General features: G+C 33.5%; 1 non-coding gene across 1 annotated transcript; it reads right to left on the minus strand.

The window, feature by feature from the left end:
* Positions 1-20,329: 20,329 nt before the first annotated feature.
* Trnad-guc lies at positions 20,330-20,401 on the minus strand. Its single transcript has one exon. It is a non-coding gene; the product is annotated as a tRNA-Asp (tRNA).
* Positions 20,402-23,268: the final 2,867 nt, after the last annotated feature.

Consider the following 23,268-nt stretch of genomic DNA (forward strand, 5'->3'; position numbering starts at 1 on the left):
GACAATTGTAATGCAAATCGCCACCTTCAAGAGAAAGGGAGTTCAAAGAATTGGCGTACGCGGAGAGCTGGCTGGCGGTTTGTCTATGTGATCTGATAACTATACATATAGTGTGATTTGTATTTAGTTGTACTGTCATGATTGATTATTATTTAGTGCTGTGAGAGACTGGTGGGTGAAATAAGAGTCAAAATAACATGAACAAATTTTTTCGTTACGTTCATGCATTCTGCATATAAAATTATAAACTATCAGCTTTACCTAGGACGTCGTGATGGACAAGAATGTTAATACCTTATTTTTATTACTAAAACAAAAAAAATTAATTAATATCTGTATTTAGATATGAAAGACTATGTAACGGCTTTAAAGCGCGATTTATTCATTACATTTTCAACTTTTCGAATAGGTTACAGCGAGTGTGGTCACGGGTCAAAAGTATTTTATTCCTAAATGTATCATACTCGGGTGAAAACAAACACAAGAAAATAATATCTGTATGTTTATGATCATTGAACATAATGCGCTCTACTGACGAGTGCTTTCCACGACACAGAGCAATTTTAATGCTATATCGATTAAGACAGTCGTCTCTCGTTCTATAACACAGGAATTTATAATATACTTTTTTATTTGGAGTTAAGTGTTGAGCAGCTATAAGGGGCAGAGCAAATGACGCAATACTGGAGCGAAGCGGGTGTCGGCTGAGAAATGAGGTTATTATTTATGTTAATTCTAACTCTAAGTGACGTCTTACCTTTAAGGGTTGCCACGTTGGGGTAGCATGCAATAAACGGCTATTAATGTATGTAATGGTTGAGGGTGTAATGGAAAAATGAGATTATGGATTCCTAATGGTATTCGTGCGTCTGGTAGAAAAGTCTGGAACGTTCGTACAGAAGCGATCGTATCTATACTAATATTATAAAGGTGAAGAGTTTGTTTGTTTGTTTGAAAAATTCTTTGTTTGTGTTAGATAGCCCATTTATTGAGGAAGGCTATATATGGCTATATATGTACCACGGGTGAAGCCGGGCGGACCGCTAGTCTGTGATATGGTTTGATGGATTTTCGGTGAAATTTGTTAAAAAAGTGTTATAATTAACGGAAATAATAAGTTAACACAAAAGGTTTTATTCACATACATTTAGTTATTGAATTCCCAAGATTGTTTCCGGATCATTTTAGCAGGTCGCAAGTCGGTCATAGCCCAAGTTTGAACAATATACGTTTCCTTAGCTGCAAGCAAATCCATTCCGCCAACCCTACATAGCGGCAACTTTTTCTCAACTCACCGCCGTAATTGTGCCACTTTACATAATGTCTATTTTAGTGGCGCGAGCATTTTTCAAGCTACCCTAATGAGCCGCGAACGCTCGTAATGTAAGGTAACTCATTTGCACATTTCGGATTTATGGCGACGTTAAGTGAACTCGATCGACTGTGCCCTTACGCAATCGTTTTTGTCATCAGATTTTATTTTGTAATGGTCTTAGCGGCAACAGCGGGCGATCTTGAGATGCTGAGCTATGTTGAAGATTTCTCATAGAATATAAGGTATTGTATGTCTGTTGTTTATTATTGTTGATTAAGTAGATATTTTATTGATGTTTTCTTTTGATTCTGCGTTTTTAACTAAGAAATAGATATATGAACTAAATAAACTTTCGCATTTGCACTTTTTCATCACGTTTTGCAACCAAAATCTTGCGATAAGTTGTTAGCAATGCATTACTATTACACATGCGCCTTTAAGTTTTATTTATTTATTTCTTATCCGTTTCTATTTATTCAAGTAGATCTAATACAATTAAATGACACCTTGACACCTATTTACATAAAAAAAAAACAAAATTTTTCACACGTTAGTTTTAGTCTGCATCAATCCGTTTAAAACTAATCAAATATACACAACATAGCGGCATCCCAACCAGACAGAGGCTTACACCAGGCCTGTCCCGGCCAAAGCCTCGCGAAGCGTTCGTCCCATAAATACCAGTTATGCCCCGTATATGAGACGAATTGCTAATGCGCATTACCAACTTTCCACTTCGACGCCGGATTTATGGTCCCACAAATCCTGCTACCTTGTCCGTCCTAAGTTTAAACGAGATCAGGATATTTACAAACTTATAAAATCCTGTTAATGTGGACTTGGAGTTACGGTATTAAAATAGTGCTATTTTTTTAATAGGGAAGCCAGGGGTGCAGTGGGCTAGCTTAATTTCAGTTTGCTACGGGTAGCGAATTCAAAGTAAGCTATCGTAATCATGTGTACCATAAAAAAATGTATAGTATGCACATGATTAAAATTTGATAAAATAAAACCTGCTGTTATTATAAATGCGAAAGTTTGTTAGTATGGATGGATGAATGTTTGTTTCTCTTTCGCATAAAAACTACTTAATGGAATTATATGAAACTATACAATTATAGAATTTGTACATCAGAATAAGACATGAGCTATATAAATACTTGCTATTGCCTGTAGATTAGTCCGTGGGTGATACCGCGCGGTGCAGCTAGTATTTTTCATAAAAGGTGCATTGATGGTGATAAAAACATCCTTAGAATAAAAGTTTGATTTCTGATCTTCAATAAATCAATGAAAAATTCTATCAAATTCCGAATTTGATATTTAGATATTTGGATTTTATTTGTATAAATAAACCACTAGTATGATCGATTAGTACCAACTCCTTTTCTAACAAGTAAAGACGCAAGCAAATTCGGAATTTTAAAGTTGAAACGACATAAAAACCTGCGACCCGATCTCTAAAGTAAGGTCATAAAATAATTTTAAAACATCCGCATAATCTCATACTAGGTGCTATGTTTGTCCGCCATAAAACTCATGCGCACACCCGGTTCCGCCTGCCGGCTGGTCGCACCTGGCCACATCACAAGATATCGAGGCGAACTATAACTGGCGTTTAATGATCATTTTGCGAATGTTTATGAGATCGTTATTATTCATAATGGATGATTGTCGGACTAAGTTTAGAATAGTTTGTTAGGTGAAAAATATAAAGGAAAGTGAGTTGAGTCATTTTTTTATGTCATAGTCGGTATTGGAGCTGGTGGGTCGGCTGATGGTAAACGTTATCACCGCCCATGAACATGCGGAGAAGAGTTAGGTTGATTGCAATTTCTTACGCCTCTACAAGGGTTTAAAAAGGAATTTTAATTCGTTCCATGAAAATTGTTTTTGATCACGCGGCCGAAGTTGCGGGCAACAGCTAGTAGACGTATAAACAAGCTCACAAAATCTCTTAAGCACTTAACAATCAGACAAACAAGTGAACTTTCCCATACAATATCAGCAACAACATTAAGCCTCCGAAATGGCATTACATTTATAACTTTTTGTTTCGCTTCGTCCGCCACCTGCAACAACAGTCGTTACATAAATAATACCAAATACGGTGTTTACTCCGCGACACGCGTTTTTCACGATATGACAGGGCTTCCACGGGATAGATTAGAAGTTTTTGGTTGTTTTTTTTTTCTAAATGTAAGGATAATACACAATAGCATCTAAACTAAAAATACATTTGATTTTTTGACATGTCATCTACTATATAAAAATAAGTCGGGTTTTCCTTCCTGACGCTATAACTCCAGAACGCACGAACCGATTTCCACGGTTTTGCATTCGTTGGAAAGGTCTTGGGCTCCGTGAGGTTTATAGCAAAGAAAATTCCGGAAAAATTTAAACAGAAAAGCGGGAAAAACGAAGCCATCTGGTGGCGAAACGGAGTTCGCCGAGTTTGCTAGTTATGTATATATGTTAGTAATGTTTAAATACAAAAATTACTGGATTGATTTCCAAAATTCTATCACTGTTAGAGAGTTGCTACTTTTTTGAGTGACTAGCAAGGCATGAACCACGGGCGAAGCCAGGCGTAGCGCTAGACTTTTTACAACTAATGTAGTTATTATGAAGTGTTTCGTAAAACGTTTCATGAATTTAATATGATCATATTGAACTATACTTCAAGCAAGGAGAATCAAAATAAATACGATTCGTTCGATATCTATTAAAAAATATATAAAATATTAAAAAAAATACATAAACAATACTAAACCATTATGTTAAAATTATTTATAGGTTAACAATAAAATGTAATCAGTCAATCTGGGAAACTGATCAACTTTTTGCTTCGATTTTCAGTCCTCCAAACACCGTACTTACGAGAATTTAAATAAATAAATAGCAAAAAGATGAAGTTAGCATCTTAAAACATTTCCATTTTCGACATCCAAAGCGTCTCACAGTTCGACATTTCTTAATGACACAAATAAACAGAGTCAAGGTGGCGTTTATGGCATCAGCACCATTGAATACCTTTTGTGATGGTAATAAAATCGGTTTTTCATCGCCATTGGAGGGTAGCGGAAAGATTGCGGCACTCCTGTAAATATTTATGAAGCGTATTTGTTCAACTTTGCCTTTTTCGTAAAATACTTGTAACCATATGGGTTTTGAAAATAAACAAATTTGGAGTTATGGTCCTTGGGTCAGTTGGAAGGGGTGAAATTGTAATGTTCACATTTCAATGATACCTTTTTGTTTTTTAGGACAAATATTGTTGTTAGTAGTATCTAATAGTTATTTAGTAGTGTCTATTCAATTGGATATATTATGGATAGCTGGGTTCTTCAACATACACTATTTTATTCATAAAAATTATTACAGTAACCGAACATAGCGATCAAAATAAATTTTCATTTTACATACAATAATCATAAATATAATGATCTCCTATTATTATTATTATTTTCATAATATTATTCCTTTGGGGGCAGAACTTTCCAAAATCCTCTTAGCAGATGATTATTATTATTATTCTTAGAGTTACATCATAGTAGCTGTCTATGCTTTAATTTCATCCCGATCGGTCCAGTTGATTGAGCTGTTGTTAGATCAGTGACTGACTGACGCTTAATATATATTAAGATTTATTTATCACCCACAGCATTGTCGTAAGTAACATGAAAGTATATTAAATTAGCATAATATTAGGTTATTTAGTAATAGCTAATATTTCACCAGAACTTATTCTAAACAAGAAAAACTAATAAAATCCCGCGTGTTATAACAAAACTAGGAAGACTCGAGCAAGTGCATAAATACGATCAGACTAATAAAGTATTCTAAGAAAATCACATCTCGTCTAAATCTCGTGCAAGAATGCAGAATATTTTTAATCAATACACATTATGTATCGGCGATACTGCCCCGGGCGCCAAGGGGATCTATTTTGAAAGCACAGTGGGCGGACATTGCAATACATTGAAGTCATATTGTGACTTATTAAAAAATTGTTTATAATAAGTATAACATAAATTTAAATATTGTGATTATAATTGTCATTTCTATATTGTCAAAAACAAGATATGAATTTGTGTTTAAATAGAATAAATTAAGTAATAAATAACAAAAAACATGTAACCAAGGAATTTAACAATAGATTAGTATTAAATAAGTCTCATTGGAATTTAATGATAAGACGTGTTAAAAGAATAAGACGAATAGAAGGTATAGGTTATCTATTCAAAAATGTGAATAGACTAAATAAGACACAATAAGTTTATTTGTAAATAACCTCATGTTTTGTGGACTGATATTACTAATTAATTTGTAAAATTTACTAAGTTATTACAGCTACGGGATAATTAATAGAAATACTACTATCCTCCTCCTCCTCGCGTAGTCAAAGAACTAAATTAACAGGCTCGGGGTTTTCCTCATATAGTTAGTTCCCTTTCCTGGTATTTCCGGAATACTATCCTATATCAAGGGATATGTCATATTATCTATTGCTCGGATCTTAAACTATCTGTATACAAAATTTCACCCAAATCAGTTCAGTAGTTAAGGCGTAAAGAAGAGACAGAGTTAGTTTCACATTGATAATATTAGTAGGGATCATGTCTGAATGTAGCATGAAATCGCCCCGTGTGCGCCGGATACACTGGCGCTATCGGCTCGGGATCACAGGATCTTGGGATAAAGTTAGTTAAGATATTGATTCATCTCCCCTCAGGTAAGTAATGCGAAGAATGTGTGGCTATTCGTAGCCGACTCGATGTGAATTGTTTCATGTTCATTATAGAATGTTTTGGAGTTTGTTGCTAGAAAATGGAATTTCTTTAAGCATTCATTTTATGAATTCAGTATTGATTTTGTAGTCTAAAAGTTTTATTGTTTTTTGAAAGTTTAAAACGTAAATAAAAATGTATTTACACAGAAAGATAATCATGACACAGGCTAATTACCCTTTTATTTTTTAGAAAACATTGCATAAATTTGTTTAAATCATAAATTACATGTTTTAAATATTTTAGTACAAAGCACACAAAGCATTCATTTAGAAGCATGGAGTATTGATGGCAAATACTAGAGATTGATATTATAATTGATTGGTTCTTAATTTCTTAATAAACAGAGGGCTATCAGTACTGAGTCCTTAATGTAAAAATGTGATTCTCTTTAGAAAGCGCAATAGTAAGACTAGTACATCATTTGGTTTGATCTCTAGTACTTAAACATGTTGAGTGAATCATAATTTGTATCATATTCGTATACTTGTAAGAGTTATGTATTAACAACCTCCTAACAATAAGCAAACATGGTTTTGGGACGGCGAATTTACAAAGAGTAGATAGATAGAGTGTGTTTAATTTGTCCTATAAATAACGTTGTGTTAATGTCCAAACATGTGATTGAATATAACTAATAAACCTTTTTTATAATCGATGTACGTATTCATGAAATAAAAACATTATTCTGATGAAATAGCAAATCTTCTTATAAATAAACGATTCAATGCCCTTAACCAATTTATAAAAGCGTTAAATTAAAGGACAATTAATTACAAATAAAATAGTTTTACCGTCCACATGAACCGCAAGCAACTAAATGCGCCAACAGCTAAAACAAAAAGCTAGTTCTTGCAGCGGTTTCGGTACAAGCTCGGAGCTTTTTAAGTGTCCAACTCAGTGTGTAACTGGTAAGCTATTGTGGGCTTCCATTTAATTCCGTATGGGAGGCTGTTTTTTGCTTTAACTCTCTTGGCTATTGGAGTTTTGTTCGATAGAATTCGATTTTTCCAGGCAAATGCGTAAATTATATTTATATTGATACTTTTCTATTTCTAATCCATTCCGTTATTCCTGTTATATTATTGTAACATTTTTTTTTTGCAAAAATTTAAACCGACTTCAAATTGTCTGAAAGAGTCTAAACTTAACTGAGACTGACATGGAAGGCATCAGCGATCAATAAAAAAAAATCATGAAAATAGATTCAGACAATCAACAGTTCTGCGATAACCTTTTTTGAAATCGTTTGAAAAATAAGCATTTTTTGTTACATGTTTCCACACATTTTTTCTAAATCGTTCTTAATCACTTTCACTATCAGACATACGTCTCATTATTGACGAATGACTATATTTAATGAAAACAACGAGCAGATATACTATTTCAAAAGGTACGTTAACAATGATAAGGATATACGTCATTTGGAGACTAATGTTTGAGTTTGCCGCAGATATCAACCACTCTCAACGATACTCAGTGATTCTCACCATGTGAAGAAACGTATTTACAAAAATTTGGATTATAATTTGAAAACAAAATGTATTGTCGCAATATCGCTCTGAAATATGCAGATGGCACCTCTGTCTATTATAAAGCCGTAAGATCATTATGCAGGGATAGGTAGCAGCTATCAGAAAAGGCCGAAGCAATTTACCTTCACAAAAAATCCAATAATCAATTAGATACTAGACCCAACAACAAGCGAATGACCAAGTTTAACTACTTAAAAACGAAATACTTGTACAATACAACGCATCGCTCCGGGCATACACAGTCCTTAACTAAAACTGTTCCAACTCACTACTCGGATAACCAGACGCACACTGCGACACTTATGATGATACACATGAGTAAATGGCATTTGTTTCTATGTGTGTATAGGTAAGCATTTTTAAGCTGTTTACAATATGGTAGTTGTATCTGTTATTGTTCAAAGATTAGCATTCTTTGATCGCAATAAAAAGGATATAAAGCGTAAAGATACATCGAAATTTACTCAGGAATTCAAATAAATAAACCTGATACAATAAAATATTAATAGAGGTAGGTAACCCTTGCTATTTGTAATATGACCACAGAATAAGTAAGATTCATATAAATGTTGACCCATTATGAAGTTCCTCTAATGTTTTATATGTGGCTCGTGTGTTCTGTACCGCTAAGTGCATATATGTGTAAGATTGTCCCGAGTGTCCAAGAGTCCAGTGCTTTGAAGCCTGAGGCGAAGATGTATGTAGAAGGTTCTGAAAGCAACTTATGATAAAAATATGATTGAAGATAAATATTACGGTTATTACACTAATGATATTCTGAAGGTCTCAGTAATCAATGAACTGTAATGATGTTTATAGAGTGAAATTGAAATAATTAAGTGGATTATGCGATATGATTATTCGAGTAACATAATACGTAATATCGAGTATGTTATGAGTTTAAGGTTGATATTATATAAGTGTCATTGTTGTCCACTTCAAGTGCCCTGTGTTTGCGCCCCGCGGTTTCACCCGCGTAAGTCCGTATCTCGTAGGAATATCGGGATAAGAAGTTGTCTATATGTTATTCCAGTTGTCCAGCTATCTACGTACCAAATTTAGTTGCAATCGGTCCAGTAGTTTTTGCGTGAAAGAGCAACAAACACACACACATCCTTACAAACTTTCGCATTTATAATATTAAATAGGATTATAGGAAGTAGGAAGTAGGATTAGTAGAAAAAGATTTATTAATTTCAAAAATTATCAAATATACCGAAAGCTATTAAAAGTGATGCCAAGAATATTATTCTAAACGTGCTGAAACGACGGTGCGACACCCTTCATTTCAGAGACAAGTGGCACTGAAAGTTTTAAGTATTATTCTATAAGTTTAAGTCTAGGCTATATAGGATAGTATAGTATTTAATCATTAGTATATTTATGTAGTTATATTGACATCATAACTACAGCATCAATGAGGATTTCAAGTATTTTTATCACCTTACACTTTCTAAGAATGAACCTTCGGAATATCGTCCCCAATGACACACAGTTCAGGCAGGAAGTGTTTTAACGAGTACCCTTCGTCCCGCAAGCGTTTCATGAATTTATTAGCGAACTTTCAATAAGAGAGACAATAATTCTAATGTACTTGCGAATGATACGAACTTTGACATACAATGAGGGGATTTTAATTGTGTACGAAGTTTTAGTGAGATGCCTGGCAGACCGTAGGATTATAATTTACTATTTTGGAGGTGAAAGTGTATTAAGTTTTTGGTCCTTTAAATATACAAGATTATTTATCTATTTCATTTAATGGAGAAAATTTCGATAAATTTCCGTGTTCCGAGGTAACAAATTATGGCTTGATAAGCTCTCCAATTTCTCTACTCTTAACAAGATACGTTATCGTTTATATTAAGATAAAGGAATTTAATAAAGAGAGATGTTAAGAAACGAAAAGATGACATGATGTTACCTTTATACATAATGTTGACAGATTAGAATTTTCCTACGTAATACAATAGTCTTGTATCATAAATAGTCACTAGATCCATAGAAAATTATTTACAAAAGCAAAAATTAACAACGAACTGTCCTCACATGTGATGGTCAAATTATAATTATGTAAATTTAACCTTATTAGTACTAGATTTAAAGATGCATTCACAAAACAACAAACCAACCTCAACAATTTTTCAAATGAATTCAACCTTATTTGGACTTTTTTCACTCTGATTGTGTATCTGGTTGTATTATTGATGAATAAAATATTATTTTCCCTTTTTGCCTTAAACAGTCCGCTAGGTAAATGGCTTCACATGTAACCAGCACACAATAAAAGCAACAGTGCTATGAGTAATTAACGCAAGATAATGGGCAAGACGAAGTTGGCGCGTTACCGGCCGGGTATCCCAACTTACACTATAACCGGGAGATTAGCCCGGCCCACCCGGATGTGCCTTCTGCATACTCACCCGGGTATATGAGCTTAAATTTCACAGTATATACTTTTTGATTGTTAGGTCTGCTAGCTCGAGGTTACTACTAGTAGTATGATACAAGTAGTATGTATACAATCAGAATGTGTAGTGTTGAATGGCCTACTACGATTAAACAGCAGGCAAAGAATGCCTATCTACACGTGAACTTAAACAAAAAATAAATAGTTAATAATTAAGGTAATTTTTGTAAAGATTAATTCTTTAATTGCTGCATTTACTACGTAATGATAAACACTATTCACTAATTTTTAGTTAAATTTCATTCAAATGCTTAATAAGTTGAAAAATTTGAAAGAATATAAAGAAATTGTTCACGGATCGAACCCGCGTCATTTCGTCGAACGGTGAAAAGAAATCTCAACTATTTATGAAATTAATATGAAAACCGTCATTCTAGGTAAAAAGGTGCAGTGCTGTTGATATTGGTTCGGTAATGTCTCGTAAATTGTTTCAATGTGTTCATGCTATTTTGTGTTAATATTAAATAATTATACAACGTTTTTCATAAAAACACAATTTGTGAACCAATAATTAATAGATTCAAATTCTTTCACAGCATTGTCTGACTAACGATAAAAAGACTGTCCTAAAAATTCATAAGAACTATTCTAATAAAATTTATTTTCGTTTTAAATAAAAAAGGTCGATTATGGAGTAGCCCGCGTGAGGTAACCAACAGTAACAGACATGAATTGAATATTAAGATGCAGGGTCCTCAGAACGCGCTCCTAAGTGTATCTTACCTACTGTACTTTGATTTATTGTCTACCCTCATATATTTTACAACCTGGAGGGTAGTTTGTTTTGATAGTAATCATTTGTAAATAATTTATTTATCAAGCGCATACATTGTTTATTTTATTGATGTAACTTTTTGATAAAATTGAACATAGATAAATGCTTTTAAAATTTAAAGACTTTTTAACGGATTTTAAACTCGATTTTTTCGTTATATTATTAAAATCCGTTTAAAAGTCTTTCATTTCTAAATGTATATTACTCGCGTTAAATCAAACACAAGAAATTACTATAGTTAAATGCTTATCACAACATATCTTACACATATTATAAATACGAAAGTTTGTAAGGATGTGTGTATGTTTGTTGCTCTTTCACGCAAAAACTACTAAATCGATTGCAATTAAATTTGCTACGTAGACAGCTGGACAACTGGAATAACATATAGGCAAGTTTTTATCCCGATATACCTACGGAATACGGACTTACGCGGGTGAAACCGCGGGGCGCAGCTAGTATGATATAATTTCAGCGCAATAACGTGTATTTTAATTGTATACAATATTATTTTTTCTATTATCAATAGATTAAGCAGCGCACACCAATAACCGATCTTTGTGACCATGTTTTTCGTACCTTGGGATAAATTTACCCGCGTTGTACCCGTTCCTGTGGGAATTTAGGGAATCTTTATACATATAAACCTTCCTCTTGATCCACACTATCTGTAAAATAACAACAAAATTCGTTGTACAATTTTAAAGATCTAAGCATACATACATACATAGGGAAAGACGCGGGAAATGACTTTGCTTTATACTAAGTTATACATAGAACGTAAATTTTTATTACCACCTCCAAATATTCCATCTAATTAAGTGTGTTATTTATCAAACACACAACAACAGAACTTAATGAATACAAATCCCTAATGATTAAGTTAATGATCTATACGATTAAGTAATAAGAGGGGATTTTTTTTTGTTTTTATTTGTATCTTGTTTGCGGCGAATTATTCATTCCTAAGCCTTTGCTTATCCGAGGGATTAAGACGAGGGAGGTGTTTTCTCTGGCATTTTTCAAGGAACGATATCAGGAACAATGAGTAGGGTGACTGTGGGTTTCGGATTTTGTGGGATGTTTTCAAGTGAGCTTTATTCGTGTGTACAGCTTTTTATGTGACGTGGTGTGGGGGGATAGCTAGCGAAATCTGAAGGTAATATAGCTAGTGTAATTACAGTTTATTACTGGAGATCTTGTGATCGGTAGAATTGTTTAATTAAAGGTCATTATACCTTATATACTCGTAGGTACCTATTAATGAATTAAAACCAATATTTCGGTTTAAATCGATTAACGATACATGGTACAATGGTAAATATTAAAACGGTTTATAATGACGATTCGAAAGTGCTTCTATAAGAAGCCTACTTGAATGAATAAATGTTTGAGTTTGAGTTTGAGTATGAGTTTAAAACGATTATCGTGAACACGAAATCATTACATCAATTACCATTTACGACAAATTATGTTAAAACTGCTTTTTATTATTTTTATTAAAATTTATTAGTACACATGATATTACATTCTAAAATATAAAACAACGATTTTTACAAAACATTTGATCACAGGACATATCCCAGATATGCTCAACGTGCACACCCCGTCTCCAGAGGCAATATTTCAAGCGGTCGCAATAAAAGAAGTAATTAGTAATGCTTTGTTTACAAGACGCGGCCGCGTCGGGATCACTCGTCAATCTCCGTGTCTAATCGTTGACAGCGCTGTAATCGGCTAAAGTTTTCGCCGAAAAAAAACCGCTTTCATTAGCGCTGCGACAATTCATTGTATTTTTGATGGATTGAAAACGTAATTCGTCAGCGATAAGCTTGAATCTGAGGCGCCTGTAGTTTTGTTTTTGTGCTTTATGTTTGTTTATGAGAAATTCAGGAGGAAACAATTGAATTCGTCGTAGAATTTTTATGATATTATCAATGTAGCTGCGCCCCGCGGTTTCATCCGTGTAAGTCTGTATCCCGTAGGAATATCGGGATAAAAAGTTGCCTATGTGTTATTCCGGTTGTTCAGTTATATGCGTATCATATTTAATTGCAATCGGTTTAGTAGTTTTTGCGTGAAAGAATTACAAACATACAGATACACATATATCCATCTTCACAAACCTTCGCATTTATAATATTAGTAGGATGCGATAGTAGGATATAACATTTGTCACAATGGTAGTACCATACTCCTCCGAAACGGCTGGACCGATTCTCATTAAATTTTGTGTGCATATGGAGTAGGTTTGAGAATCGGCCAACGTCTATTTTTCATACCCCTAAATGATAAGAGTAAGGCACAACAGCGTTTGCCGGGTCAGCTAGTATAACATATAATTTTCTGTATAATATAATAAATTAATATGTAATTTACTGGGAACATGCGAGATTTCCTTTACGGCTCGGGGGAAGCTGGTGGAAAGCTGCCGTTATTATTTAACTACCGCAATTGTGTATTGCATTGCTTGTTATAATAAAGTCATAGCAAAGTGCCCATGATAATATAGATTACTAAATACTTACTGTGTAATCCCATAACACAATTACAGATAATTTTATTAATTTATATTTATAAAAATATTTAGAAATTAAAGACTTTTTAACGGATTTTAAACGGGGAGACACGGGTCTCCCCGTGACCACGCTCGCTGTAAAGTGTTCGAAACCTCGGGTTAATAATAAAATGAATAAATCGCGTTTAAAATCCGTTAAAAAGTCCTTAATTTTTAAATATATAATAATCGCGTTAAATCAAAATAAGAAAATACTATTTATAAAAACATTTGTACAAAAAATTAGCACTGTTATGTTCAACAGATCTCTGCAAACCCCTTTATTTCTACCACTATATTAAAAAGTACACAGTTAATTGAAACACTGATCTAAAATAATGCAAATTAAATGACCTCATAAAGTCATAAATACACATACGTAAGCGACGTCAGTGCGCGCTGCGACATCCATAAATTCAGTGCATTTTGAAAATATCAAATGGAAATTTAACTACCTAATACGGTCTACACTACGCTTTAAAATGTTTATATGGGATTTCAGTGTTGTTTTTATGTTATTGTAGACGAATAAAAACGTCTGCTAGTGTTGTGTTATGAATGGCCTATGAATTTTGTTGGGCATAGATTATACTTGCAGAAGCGCTTCAGATTTTTTCTATTATAGGCTAATGTAACTTTAGTATTGAGTAAGATAGGATATAATGTTAAATAATAGGTGATTTAGATAAAAATTAATAAATTTCACCTATAATATTAGTTGCAATAATGGGAGATAAAGATAAAATTTTAAGTTTTAATTATTATTTCAATATATTTACACTAACTTTTTTACAATATGTTTACTTTTTACAATTACGTTTAAACTTTAATTAAGAATATTTTTATACGATGTTTAAAAAAGAAAACGTTTGTTATGAAAATGTTTTGAAACACCTAATCTATATGAAAATCGTGATTAATACAAAACTCGAGTACGTCTCAAGACAAACCCGATTGCATACATTGTTAAATAAATTTGCGCTATAAAATCCAAAGAAGTATCAAATAAAATCTCAGTCACGTACATAATCTATATGGAGTGTCTCTTAGGTAGTGCATCGAGGCAGTTTGCTTGATATAATGCACATCTCTCTCGTTATTGCTGCAACCTACTTATTTATAATTGTTGTAGCCTCCCTACCCCCTGAAACGACCAGCACAACGCGACCCCCCAACCTTAGACATTACACGATGTGACAGCTCAACCTGTACTGGTTGTATCTTGAACCCAGCTATCTAGTCTAGCTTGAGCTCTCGCTAAAAAGATTTGTCGGGCAGTGGCAGGTCAATGAACATTGGCGGCTCAGAGACAGTTAGGTCGGCACGGGTAATTTAGTTTTCTTCCATGGTAACTGTTAATGCTCCTGTTATTGTTAACATTATACACGAATTATAAGCTGTGCATGAAAGTATAAGTAATAAAAACACTTTATATTTACTTAACATCTAAAAAAGGACCATTAAAGTTTTTAAATATATTTATTTCTTTATATTATATCAACTATACATTCTATTCGAAGACTGGTAAAGAACAGACCACATAAAAATAATTAAAATTTATCTGGTTTATAAAGAAAACAACAAAACATACTTGTATCAAGTACTCCGCACGTTTATACAGAACTTGATTAATTATTGTGTTTCAAATTGATTCTTTCTGCAGCTTAATCGAACCAAAAGCTTGACGTTTTATGCTCATGAGTTAATTACTGTACCAAGAAGTAATTGTTAAAAGAAACCCAAGATAAAAGACAAAAAGAAACGCAAATATAAATAAATTGTTCAAAACAATTACAGTAATACGAAATTATGATGAAATTTAAATGTTTAAACACAAAATAAGGTAAGTTTAAATAAAAGGTTGATGCCCCTAATGCAATCCGTCGCACTGTCTGTCAGAGCTTTGCTTGTCTCGCAGAGTCTTTATTTTAAGGTTTTCTAAGAATGTATTCATAGTAACGTTAAAACGGAGGAGATGCTTAATGAATTAAATCTAAAGGGTAGGTTAAATACATAATTTAGTGCAGATTGGACTGGTATTATCTATAAGGTTTTTAGATACATTTTGCTTCCAAAACCGACATTTACAACAAATTATGCGTTTTGCCAGACAATATATGGCATCCTTAATAAAATAATTGATTCGTCTGAAAAGCTGTCGTTATTGAGGAGAAAGGTAAGTTTAAAGAAACTAAATTGGAAGCTTCGTTTAATAACCCATTAGTGAGAGCTTAGCTGTTGCGACACCTTAGTTAAATAGTGCACAAAAGAATTGAAGTATAAATATACTCGTATTAGCTTTTCAATTAATAAATACCGCAGAATAATCCTAACTAATATTATAAATGCATGTAACTGACTATCTGTTTCTTCTTCAAAGGAATGCTTTTATCCCAGAAATCCTACGAAAACTGCACTGTCTATTTTTTCTTTTGACTAAGCGGTCGAAGCCTCGAGCAGAAAACAGAAATAGCTATCTATTACTCCATAATATAAACATCTTTTATCATGTTAAATAGATAGTATATGTATGTATAGACGTAGAAAGAATCTTCACTTCTAACATAGGCATCAATACTATTTTATTATACCATAGCATAATGGTACATTACAAGAACAATGTACCAAGCCGCCGGTCTAAATTATAAAGCAATTTTAATAAGAGTTCAGCGAAATAAAGCGAAATTTGAAGCCAAATGAATCCACCATTTTATCGAACTTAGTTTCAACAACCTACGCAATAACCAGCCGCATTAGAGCTGCGGCGAACCGATTAATTTTATTGCCTCGGCTAATTCTATCAAAGAGAGTTCCGTTTTAATAGCGCACAACAAAATAAGACCCTTAAAAACTAATGTTCAGCCTTAAGCCCACAAATACCTCTTTGTGGCTTCGAACGCTTTACTCTTGCCTCGAACCTGCCTTGAAAATTTCTTACTACACACTCAACACAATCGAAATCCGACCTTAAATAATGGTGGACAGACTTCACTTTTATTTGGAGCCATACAACTTCTGAAGACGAAGTAAGACGGCGGACAGATTAAAAAGTTGGAGTCGGTCGCGCGATGTCATTGTAAGTAGAAAATGAGTAAAATAAGGCAATACATTTTAATTAGGAGGAAGGGAGCCCTTTATTCCTTACGCGATAACTCGCTCGTCCTCTATTAATTGAATTTCATGTTTAATTAACGCGAACCACGGCTTGATAATCCGTTCTCCGATCACGATTGTTGTGCCTTGATTAAACTTAAATTCAGGAGTTTTTGACTATGGTTATCTTACTGAGGCGGAATGTTTACTCAGCGTGATCCGCTGGCTTCGAGATCGTTTGTTTTATTTCAATTTATTTTATGTTTAATTGATTCTTACGTTTTGGTTTCTGGAGCTTGTTTGTTGATACATGGTTTAAAAGTTGTTTTATCATAGTTTCTAGAATATTATCGACTAGATTTACTAACGCGCAGTCAAAAGAAAATACAGTTTTTATTATTAGAACGCATAGTTAGTGTCCTGCAGGATTTTCGGAGAAACATTACCGATCTGAACACTCTAACCTATGTTAATATTGACATTAAAACATTCACCTAGTATAAAAACGTATAAAACTTAATTTCCTTGTATGAAATCTATAAAAGGGAATTAAATCAATGTTATAAATAACAGCGTTCAAGTTCAGAAACAGGAATTGTAAGTATAATGGAGTAAAGTTAAATGTGGTGAGATGATCCCACCCTCAGAGCCGCGCAGTTGATTTCCTTGAAGATTAAAAACTTTCACCTTGCTTTATGGCGGGTCTTTGGGGCAGATTTTTGGTAAATACTTGCTTAAGTGTCGGGAAAATTGGGGACAAATCGGATGAAGCGCTTTTTAATGTATATTTGGTGAGATTTATATAGCAAATGTCAATAAGTGGGGTTACCTATTGTAAAATTTATATTCTAAACCTACTAAGTGCGGTACTTATTTATTGGCTAGTAATATATTTTTGTGAGTGTTGGCCATAGCAATAGCCAGTTTAAATGGATTTCCAAAATATAAATTATAATAGTTTATTAATTTATTTGCAAATTTATTTCCATTTTATTTCTGATGCAGAAACTATTGGTTGTTGGTATATGTTAACCTTGTTTTCAGACAAGTGTTTACTTAAAACAAGAACCATGTTCGTATAGTAAGCCTTATTAGTTTAGCATAAGCTCATCATTTCATCATCCAATAAAGTGTCGTCTTTATACTAAATCTACAAAAAATCCTAGTGTACTTCGCATCACGTTTGTGTTTACACAACCTCGGACAAACAGATCCATTCATCTTGCGTAAAATTTAATGATTTGTTTACATTGTAACTAAAATGATCATTGATTCATACTCAGCTTAAACTACTCAGTGACATTTTACGAGCGATTGAGGAGGAAGTCATTAAAAACGTAGTTAAAATTTCAAACGTAAATGGTATAAATCAGCTAGGAGCCTGCTGCCGTTATATGTCAGATGCGATGAGACACAGGCCGCGGTGTGCATAGATTGTAAATTAATTTTTTATCTGTCAAGTGTCATTTTGCGCGGCAAAAGTGAAAGTTACAGTTTTTTATTTTATTTGAATGTAGGTATACTGAGTCAGGCCACATTTAATTTGACTTGTTAAAAATGTAATATACACAAAACGTGAATGGTTTAAGAATGTAGATACGAGAAAATAAATGCATGTAATTTTTTTTCCTCTTAACCTTAAAAAATTTTGTACAAAGTTATATATGGACTAATTTTTTTTTGAAGTTTGTTATAATATAATAAATATAAATAATATAAGTTATACTCAAATTGACCGTCTCCTTGGTACAATGGTTAATGCGTGAGCTTAGAACCGAGGGGTCCTGGGTTCGATTTCCGGTGGGGACGCACAAAAAAAAAAAATCTCGGTCTGGCAGGACACAGAAGGCTGATCACCTGCTTGTTCATAAAGAAAATCGAACAGTGAAATAGATGTATCATCCGCCCCATACCCCACTACACGGGACTTCACTTTATACTCAAATTACTTGCCACGAAGAAAGAAATGTTATCATAATACACAAAAAAACAGAATCCAGCAGAATTTAATTTTTATGTCAACACGTAGTAAATATTGGACCCTGAATAATTGTATGGTTAATGTTAGTTTAAGAAAATAAAAATTTTACAGCCTGTTAATTTTCGAAAACTTTTTTTGGGTGTATGGAAAAGGAATTTAGGTTTAAAAGTAATCTGAATCTAAAACGAAATAAGGATGCTTTTTGTTTGCATACGGATTAATAGCAAGTTTATAGAGTAATCAATTTTTAGCTTTACGCAGTTGACGAGTTGCATTATGTGTGGTTCTTTTTGTTAAAGGGTCCCGCTTTTTGTTTACGTTTTTATATCTTTTGAATTCTTATGTTTTTTCTTTAAACTGTTATACTATAATGTTTTTAATTTATTTATACGGTAAAGAACTACAAATTACTTCGTTATGATAAAAATTAAAAGTAAAGAAGATTGTATTTAAATATTCTTAAATCTTTTTTATATTTATTAAAAAACGAATAGACCACTAGCAAAAATTTATCAAAGAGTTACATTATTTATGAAGGAATTCTTATAGGTTATTAGCTTTGCCCGCGGCTTCACACGGGTTAAACTTAGAGTAGTTTTATGAAAAACCCCTATTAAAAATCTCTATCAAAATTCCGTACAGTTTTAAAGATTCAAGCATACAAAGGACAAGGAGGGAAAGGACTTTTTTATACTATATAGGTATACCTAGGTAAACATGGGGATACTTATAACCATTCCCATAACATCTTACGTCTAGATCAATCCTTAGCCAGTCTGCGGGGCCTAAGAGACCGAAACGCAAATTGTGTACGATTTCACCAGTGATTTATACAGACCTACGCTAGTGATACCGTCTCTAATCAGTGGACAGAGAAACGTGTGGAGACGTAGTATGTAGGACATTTGTTATATGTGAAAAATGAGAGGTGAAGTGAAAACTTTGATTGTTTTTATTGAAAGTATTCGGTTACAACAATGAACATGGAAAAGTATCAATTAAAGTAAAGAACGAATGGGTATAACTTTTAATATGTAGTTTACTTGAGTCGCAATAGTAATAATTTATTGAATACAATAAACATTTCGTAAAACGAGAAGAGCAATAAAATTAATAAACCGGCTGTAACAAGTCATCGCACAATGGTCATTATTATATCCAAAGCATATTTGCGTTCAGTTTTAGCAACTAGTCCTTCGAGCCCGCTCACGTAATCTGAGCACACTCCACAATCGCCCGTATCCAGCGCTGTCTAAGAAAGTGTCCTCTCGGGAGCAATATTTGCCCGCGGCAAGGGTGACCACTCCTTTATCAGTCATCCGATCCGATAGTGACCACTACTCACGCGGGACAGCCAATTTTGCGTACAATGTATTATAAATTGCGATCTATTGGACCCTGTCTCTAATTAACCGTTAACGAGTCGGTTTTACTGCCGCAATTTAGGGTTATCGCAAGTTTTGAATTGACCACCATATGTCATAGTTTTGGATTACGTTGGGCTTGGATTACTGTTTTATTGCGACACACATTAATAACAACTAAACGTATATATCGAATAATGATAACTAGGATGAGAAATAAATAAATAAATAAATAAATTTGATCACGAGGCGGGATCTGAAGCCGTGTCTTTTATAAAGCATTTCAACGCTTTAAAACTAAAAATTAAAGAAAACTAGGACTTCGTTAATTTCATACTATTTATAATTGACCTAGATTGGAATCAGTTAAACGTCAAAATATGTCCAATGTCCTATAAGTATATATGCCAGCGTTAAAATGTAAATTGCGTTTGGTTATATAGGAAAGGCTCTCCGGCGGGGAATCGAACCCCGGTCTCCCGCGTGACAGGCGGGGATACTGACCACTATACTACCGAAGAAAAAAAGCAGTGGTGGCTCAGTGGTGAGAGCCTCGAGTCGGGGTTCGAGACCGGGCGAGCGTGCAGGAAATAAATTGATTTTTCAATTTATCTGCATATGTGGATAATATCGCCACTGCTTAAACGGTGAAGGAAAACATCGTGAGGAAACCGGCATGTCCAAGAATCAAAAGTTCAACGACATGTGAGATCTGCCAACCCGCACTTGGCCAGCGTGGTGGATTATGGCCTGAACCCTCATAGGAGGCCTGTGTCCCAGCAGTGGGAACATATATGGGCTGATGATGATGATGATGATGATATAGGAAAGGCAAGATTGTGAGTATTCTACGAAAAATTGTGACCAATAACATGCTTCCTTTAATTTAACGGGTTTAGTAACTTTTTCTACTACTACTAGTCAGGTTGGTTTATTAATAACCTGCTTACAAAGAAATAGGACTCTGTGTAGACTTACTGCCAGCACCTGGCAGAGTATAAGTGATTTTTTAGGGGGTAATACGTTATTGCGATGCAGTTGCATGAAAGTCTAACGAAAAATAATGCAATAGCTTGCTATCACGTGAGTTACAAACTTATGTCAAAAATGGGTGATAAATACATATAAACACATATTTACTGGAGGCTATTAATTGCTTTAGTACAATCAAACTTTCACAAAATCTAAAAATGAATCAATACACATTGACGCAAGAAATGTGTAAACATTATTGCAATATTATTGAAGCCATTGGTCTGCAAACAGTAAATTCATGCAAATCGACTTATTTACAAAGGAAGCCGGCGTTAAAAACAGCTTTATAATAAAAAGAAAGATTTTTCCCTCCACCTTTCACGGTATTTTCCTCTTAATTTAATCAAATCATGGACTCGTGTATTTTTCTGAGTCATTTATTTTTAATTTTGGCCGATCGTAGAGTGAGGGCTGGCGTAAAGCGAACGCATTGTAGACTTGTAAACGTGACGAATTTTGTTTTTATGAAATTAGCACGTGTACAGCCTCTTGTATTGTTTGAGTATAATTAAATATGGCGCGCCAGAAGAAGAATAATTATAGAAGGATAATAACTGGTTAATTCATGTCATTGTCTATGGAATATAGCACATAGTAATATAGAACGTAGTGAGTGGTTCAAAATAATCGTTCAAACAACTTATTTTTGTAAATTATGATATTATACTTGATGCAGAGGAAATCTAAAAAAGCAAGAAATTAAGACATACAAAACAAAAACAATATTGGAAAGTTATTTCTTACTTTATTAGAGTAGAGTTACTTTTCAATCAAAAATGTGGACAATAATAAAATAATTCAATATTTAAATTTATTACAATCAAATACTTTATGAATTAAGATTGTTTATTAGAAAAAAAAAATTCGAGGCGGGATTCCTTGAAAGAATTACTTCTATGAAATTGGAAATAATTATTGTATTTGTTGATTTTGTTTATATCAAATATTTGATTAACAATATAATTTTACCTTATATCTGACAGAAATAATCAAACAGAAGCTAGCTTTTTATTATTAACCGTAACCTTAATAAGATAATAATGCAAGACAAAATACATAACACAATAAAAATAATCTGCGATATGTAATCTTACGAGATTTATAACAGCCATAAATATCATATTCAATTACTCATTGTATTATAAATTAAAATAATCTGACTAAACTCAATGTCACCTCTATTTGTTATCAATGAAAAAAAATCTTTTTTTCGTTATTGCTTACATTTTTGTCAAACATGTAATGGAAATTATTAGCCATTGTAATAGTGTCGTAGTACCTATGATAAACACAGGTTGCTGAAAAACAGTTGATATTTGTATTAGGAGTCTATGTCTATGATAAATATATTGGTAAATATAATAATACCTATATATATATATATATATAACGGATGAAGCGTTGCCACGTGTTAACGGATGAAGGTGCACGTGGTTGTTTTGAAAGAGAGTGTCGCCAGCATCGCTGGCGTCCCGACTTCCTTGAGCATTGCTTTCGCCAATACTGAGTGATGTAGTAGAAAGAAAAACACTTGTGAATAATTATTTCAATTTATTTTGTTCTTCAAGAGCTCCGCTCGCTACGACAGCTCGAGTCGAAGTGTTTTTTGAACCGGCGCGCGCTCGGCTTTTTATAGCAAAACTGGATTTATTATTTGTTTGAATAAAGCATCAATTCTCGCAACTTCTAAAATTTTTAAACAAAACGCTTTAAGAAATTTAAGATGATTACAAAAAGTAAATCAGTTAGTTTTTTTTTTTAATGCTACCGACAAATATTAAAGAATAATAATCTGTGTTCTTAATTTGAGAACAAACATTTCTAAACATTATTTTGACCCTAATTCCAATCAATGAAACAGATTTGTTTTAGAAGATGCGTGACTATGTTGTTTGAAGTGCAGTTGCACACCGACACGGCCATTCTGACAGGCAGCGCGTGCTCTGCGCCTGCCTGCGTTGTGATGTTCGATATCTGAAAGCAATTTCTTTTTCTGAGCTTGGTATCTGTAAGCAACTCATTTTGCTTATTTTGAATGGGTTATTGTTGTAAGGACAGTACATAAAGACATCTCTTATGTACTGATTTATTTATTTAGAATCTCTGGTGTGTACATGTCCACCCATAGTTCCACAAGGGTAACACATGGATTAGCTCAGAGGTACCACTCTTAGATTTATCATTAATCATGGTGTGTACATGTCTATCCATAGTTCCACAAGGGTAATCCATGGATTAGCTCAGAGGTACCACTCTTAGATTTATCATTAATCTGTGGTGTGTACATGTCCATCCATAGTTCCACAAGGGTAACACATGGATTAGCTCAGAGGTACCACTCTTAGATTTATCA

Source organism: Zerene cesonia, chromosome 6 (assembly GCF_012273895.1).
Source record: "Zerene cesonia ecotype Mississippi chromosome 6, Zerene_cesonia_1.1, whole genome shotgun sequence".
NCBI lineage: Eukaryota > Metazoa > Arthropoda > Insecta > Lepidoptera > Pieridae > Zerene > Zerene cesonia.